The following is a 6,549-nucleotide window of genomic DNA, read 5'->3' on the forward strand; positions in this document are numbered from 1 at the left end:
AAATAAAGAAAATGAAGGATCCCTCAGGTCTCCCATGGACGCTTTCTCTTTGCACCCAGGAATGTGTTGATCTGCTACTCTTCTTGGAGTTGTCCGTTGAGCTCCAATAATCTTCTCTTATAGTCTTGACAGTGTGCTTTGAAGGTGTCTCTTTCCTCCTTTAGTTGAACCCAAGATTTCTGCAACTCTTCCAAGTCAGTTGGCATATTCGGATGTAGAATAACTTGAGGTTCGTCTCCTTCGACTTCTGGCTCAATAGTCACAGGTAGAATAGCAGGATATGGCATGATGAGTTTCTGAGCATGAGTACGCACCCATCTGAGGTAAGGTTCCATAGGTATAGAATTCCATTGCCCTAGAGTTTTGCTTTCGACTCTATAGGCACTGCCCCACGCATGTATGAACCTTCGTCGATGTCTGTGGGAATCATCCTCGTAATCAAACACAATGCCACGGATAATCATGTCATGAGGACCGTTTCTCCGTGCATATCCGAATTGGCGTAAAGCTAAAGAGGGATTGTAAGTGATGCCTCCTTTGATGCCAAGGAGTGGCACATTAGGGTACTCTCCACAATGATCAATGATAGTAATGTCTCTTTGAAAGAAGTTGTTCCACCGGATATCTGAATGAGACAAAGACATGATCCTGCGAGACCATTGCATTCTTTGTTCATTTCTCAACACTGATCGGGGAAGATGAAATGTAAACCATCTAGCCAGTAGTGGTATACAACACATAAGAGTTCCTTGTTTCTTCATGGTACGAGTGTGTAGAGAATGTAGAATGTCTCCCAGCAAGGTTGGTACCGGGTTACGGGTTAGGAAAAGGTTGATGATGTGCACACTTATGAACTGGTCGGGATTAGGGAATAAAACCAACCCATAGATCAAAAAAGCCACAACCTCCTCAAAAGCTGGATAACTTTTGTTTTCTAGTAGTACTCGAGCCGTTTCCATTAAGAACTTAGCAAGCAAACCCTTAACTCCACTCTTTGTTTCCCAATTGGACTCGATTTCTGACTTTCGCAAATGTAAGGCAGCATCAATGATTTCAGGTTTTGGAATCCTTTCTAAACCAGTGAAAGGTAATTGATCTCGAACAGGTAATCCAATTAGTTCAGAAAACTCTTCCAAGGTGGGTACTAACTGGTAATCAGGAAATGTAAAACAATGATGTTCGGGATCAAAGAACTGGAACAGGACCCGTATCATGTCTTCTTCAAATTTTGAGGTAACCAAATGGAGTAGGTGACCATGCTTTTCGGTGAATTGAGCATTCCTGGGAAATTCTGATACTAAGTCTTTTAGTTCAGATGGCCCCGTTGAGATGTTGATTCGGATGTAATCTCTGGTGGCGGGAGCCATTACCTGCAATAACCAAACAAAGGTAAACTCTTCGATCCTTGAAATGATTAGTGAGAAAATGATATGCTTATGATGCTTATGATGTTATGATGTCGAACATGTAGCACACAAAAACAAATCAAACAATAGCCTTAGGTTTAAAGGCTTGCATGAAATCCATAGGTGATACCCTCCCCACTGAAGTTGAGTTGGTTAAAACCTGTCCAAGAATAGTATTCGGGTTCTATGATCCTTGGAGGTAACATCTCAATATGGCGCTCGGACGGCCGATCAAAATATTCCTCGAGGATAACTAACTTCGATCAATTTCAAAGCTAGCCACTTAATAGGCTACAAGTCAAGTTCAACTAAAAGGTTCTAAGACAAATTAGTGTTTAATGACATTTCGGAAGACTAACATACTCCTTGATCGTTTTCAAGGGACATCAGTATAAACCAAAGTATCGCACTAACGGTGACTACCAGATCAACCGTATCGGTACATGTCGTACAGTTTCCTTGGTATATTGTCACATACTTAAGGTATCTCGAGATTCGGGTTAGAATCTTTCACACAAGCAAAATACCCAAACAAACCTTTGAAAAATAGAGCAATCAAGTCAAACAATTGAAAACATCGAAGTGATCTATTCTCTAAAGGTAACCCCTTTTGAAAACATTTTGTTTTTAGAAAGTAAGTCCCCAGCAGAGTCGCCAGTTCTGTCGGCCTCGGTTTTTTACCATACCTCTCGTGGAGAGATACGCGAACTGACTCTTTTTTCTTTCTGCTTTTGTGTTTTTGAAAATCAGAGAGTCGCCACCGACTTTTATTTTATCCAATTAAGGAAAGGTTTATAAAAGAAACAGAAAAAGACCTTTAAGAAATTCTGGGTAAGGGGGTAGGTTATACAAAGGGAAGGTGTTAGCACCCTTTGTATCCATGGTTATCCATGGGCTCTTTAATTTGCTTAGCTCACTTGTTTTCAATCACTTTTCTATTGCCTTGAAATGCTCGAATGTGGTTTCAAATACCTTTGTAAATTGACTTTGTAATGATCCTTGTGCGGATGTATACAGTGTTTTTATCTTTCAAAAGATGTTTTTTTGAAAAAAGAACGTTAACTTCGTAATGATCCTCGTTTCGATATATACAAAGTATTGTCTTTTTTGAAAGTTTTATTTTGAAAAACAATGATATATGAGAGACTTGTTTGTTTTGATTTGAGCAAGCAAATTAGGAGGTCTACCCTAAGTTATAAGGTCTTTTCCTATTTCCTTTAAAAAACTATCCTTTTACCGGATGTAAACGAAAGTTCGATTTTGCATTTGAAACAGTAGAATTTGATTTTGATTTTGGAAAGAATGAAAGAGGGATTACCCTAAGAGGTGCAAGTGTGATGGTGTTTTGATTCAGATATTTTATCTTTGAAGTTAGTGATCTAACGATTCAATTTTAATCTTTGGCATACACGCTGTTTTATATGTGCTGGAATTTAAAATGCGGAAATGTAAAATGCGAAAAGTAAATCTACGCTATTACATCGATTTTTGCGGGAAATGTAAACTACGCTATTTACATGAATTTGACAACCTATACACTTGATCTATGAATTTAAATTGCAAGAAAATAAAAGAAATATTTTTGGATTTTTTTATGGTTGATTTTAATTAGAATTAATGCATGATTAATTTAATTAAAAATGAGAAAAAGATGGAAATAAAATTTAAACCTAAAAATTAAGATCTAAAATATGTTCAAAATGCTTGTCAATTAATTTTAAAACAAAACTAATTTTTTTGGAATTTTTGAAATTGATTTTGAAATTATTAAGTTAATTAATGCATGATTATACAAATAATTACACAAATAATTAAAACTTAAAGAGAAAATTATTCTAAATATGTACAAAATTAGCCTATAATATATAAACTATATTTAATATAAAGAACAAATTTTTTTATGATTTTTTGATTGGTTAAAATAATTAAAAGATAAATATATGCATATCATCTAATTAATTATACAAAATATTTAAATTATGAAGAAAAATAAAATATTTTTATATCAGAAAATAAAGTATTATTTTAGGAGCCTAAAAATATTTTTTGTGTTTTTTTTAGATTTTTAAAACTATTTTTAATTAATTTTGCAAAGAAATTAAAATAAAAATAGAAAATATGAAATAAATGATCAGGTGTGGTTATTAAATAAAGTCCATGATAAGGATGCGTGTTTTGATGCGTTGGATTGACAGATGGAAGGATCTGATGGTGGGAAGTCTGAAGGCGCATGACACGTAAGACACCTGCAACACACCATATTAGAAAAATTGAATTTAAAAAACGCGCGCGCGCAAGCCAATGGGGTGAGGACACGTCTTCGTCTTCAACCTCCAGACACCACTTTTAACAGCGCTTTTATGCAAAAGCGCTGTAATTGATGAACCCTAAATCTGCAAAAATAGCGAATAGGGGTAAACCAAAACATAAATTTTTCGCGATAGGCTCTTTTGACTGAGTTTTCTCCTCTGAATTCGAATATGGCCTTAGTTTCTTCTAATTTTGCTTGTAACGAAAATCCCTAAATAGGATCTAAGAACCCTAAAAATGGTAACCTCGTATACAAGCATTCAAAACTCAATTAAACTTCCAGAAATGATCAACACATCAAGCTAAACTCAAATATATGTCTACATCTTGCTAAGTATGCGTGTATGATCAAATACGAGTTGATTTATGTTTGAACAAACCGTGGCTTGTGGGGCTCGATTTGTGAGGCTTTGATGCTTAAAATTTATTTGGACAAGTTCAATGAAGTTCAGAGATGATGTTTGAATGCTTAGTTTGTATTGAAAATGACTTAAACTTAAAATTCGAATTTCAAGTTTCTTTGAATTTTACAAGTTGTTACAAGAGTGATATATGCCTATGTAAGCTTCTAAATTCGTCTCTCCTTGATTGCTGAAGTATGATAGCTCTTATATAAGCAAAGAAGTGCTTAGAAACTAAGCTAAGAAGCATTTATGTCTTTGTTGAATTCTTGATTTTTTTAATATATTTAGATTTGAATTCAAGCCACCATAGCTTGAATTTTCCACACTTCTCCTGCTGTACTTCCTTGGCTGCAGCATATTGAATGATCTTTGATGAGTCATGCTTAGAAATTAAGCTATGCATTATCCTTCCATTTTCCTTTTTCAATTTAATCTTAAATATGATAAAATTAAACCAAAAATGGAACAAAAATGATGTGGGCTTTGTCTTGGTCGTGGGAGGCCCTTTACATCATGGTAGACATGTTTGGATTATGGAAATTAGGCCCCATTTGAAAAAAAAATCATTTTTGATCAATGTTGATTTCATGCATTTTCCCAAAAAACTGGTCAACTTCAACAAGGTGTAAATCCCTCAATTTTTATCATATGAAGAAGGTCTTGCACTTTTTGGAAACCTCAAAGAGTCCTCTAACCAATTTCCTTGGTCTCATGTCAAAATGATTTTCCATGCTCCTTGTGTGTCCTTTTTGAAAAAAGTGTCTTTTTGTTGACTTTGAAAATGACCTGTAATGTCTTGGTTCATATTTTTCAAATGGTGAACCTAATGAACATGGGACCAATTTCATTTGAAATATAATTGAATTTCCTTAAAAATGAGCTTTGGTTTGAATTTTTTGGATGAAGGATGAGAGAGTTATGACCAGCCAAAGTTCAGTTGACTTTTTAGTCGAAAACCCTAATTTTGAATCTTAGGGTTTTGTTGATTTTCGATCTTTCCTTGATGAATTATGATCATCCAATGATCAAATGATGGATGTTGACAAAAAATTTCATTTTTGACTGTCTGTTGACTTTTTTGGTCAAACGCGTCGTCTGTTGACTGTTTGAGCTGCTGACGGTGCGTCTGAGTGAATTGAAGTTTGAAAATTTGTATGGTGGTACTTTGAGATATATGGAGGTCCATGAAATCCATTTGAGCTCTCAAAAACTTGTTCTCCTGAAAAAACAATAAACCCTAGTCAGGGACTGTTTGTGTAGGAGACAGTTAAGCGTACCTGATTTTTGTGCAGTACTGAGTCTCTGCTAATCATGTGATATTCAGAAGACTTATAGAACAAAAATCTTGGAATTTTGAAATGCAAAAGATTGATTTAATTGATGGTACAAAACACGGAGAATTGTACTGTCAGTGGCTTGATTGTCAACTGACTGTTCAGGTATTAATGTAGCAGTTAGAGTGAAAAATCAACAGTCAAAGTTAATTTTCTTTTTGTTGTTTTTTTTGTTTTTGTTTTTTTTTTGTGTTAATGATGAGAGTTTATTTACATGACTTGTTAAAAAACACAGACATAATAAATAACTAATATTTACTGTATGTGAGCAAAATTACCGATAATAATCCTGAAAAACATTTACTGCACAAAAAAATAAATATTTAACTGGAAGAAAACACACAAAATATTATCTTAATAATTAAGCAACAGTACGACAGATAATATGACATTTAATACTGACGGTACAAATATTACATACTATAATGAACAGTACAACGGGTAAACGGTACATTTAAGAAAATAAGAAATACGACAAACTTTAAGAATGACGATTAATAACCCATGCTACAAATAATAACATGTAGATGATTGGGAGTGTCAACATCCCAGGTCCACATTTTTCTGGGCTATGTAGACAGAAGAAAGACATGATTACCACCACGACGGTGATGATCATAAGAAAACACGTTTCCATCCGCTTCGCCATTTTTGCCGGGGGAAGAAGAAAGAATGAATATGAAGTAGAAATTTGAGAGATGAGTTAGAATTTGATGTGAGATTTTATGGAAAAAAATGAGAGGTATTTATAGAATGAAAAGAAAGATAGAGACGTTGGAGAATGAAGTGATTCCGTACAAAAGGAAAATTTGAGTGGAAGTAGGATTTGAAAGAAAGTGTATGATAGTGTTGGAAAAAAGAGATGTATAGAATAAAGTTAGGATTTGATTTTTGAAAAAGAGATTTGAAAAGAAAGGAAAAGATTTTGAAAATAATGGAATATAGTACAAAAATTAGTGGGAAACAAAAAATTAATAATAATTTACTTGTTACCAGTACAGTATGAGTTCCGGACTCTGCGCCTGCAAAAGATTTAGTTCTGTACCAATTGTGTCAGTACTACTTATCTGTAAATAAATTTCAAATAAATAGCGT

This window comes from Vicia villosa, unplaced genomic scaffold (assembly GCF_029867415.1).
Source record: "Vicia villosa cultivar HV-30 ecotype Madison, WI unplaced genomic scaffold, Vvil1.0 ctg.000352F_1_1_1, whole genome shotgun sequence".
NCBI classification, from domain to species: Eukaryota; Viridiplantae; Streptophyta; class Magnoliopsida; order Fabales; family Fabaceae; genus Vicia; species Vicia villosa.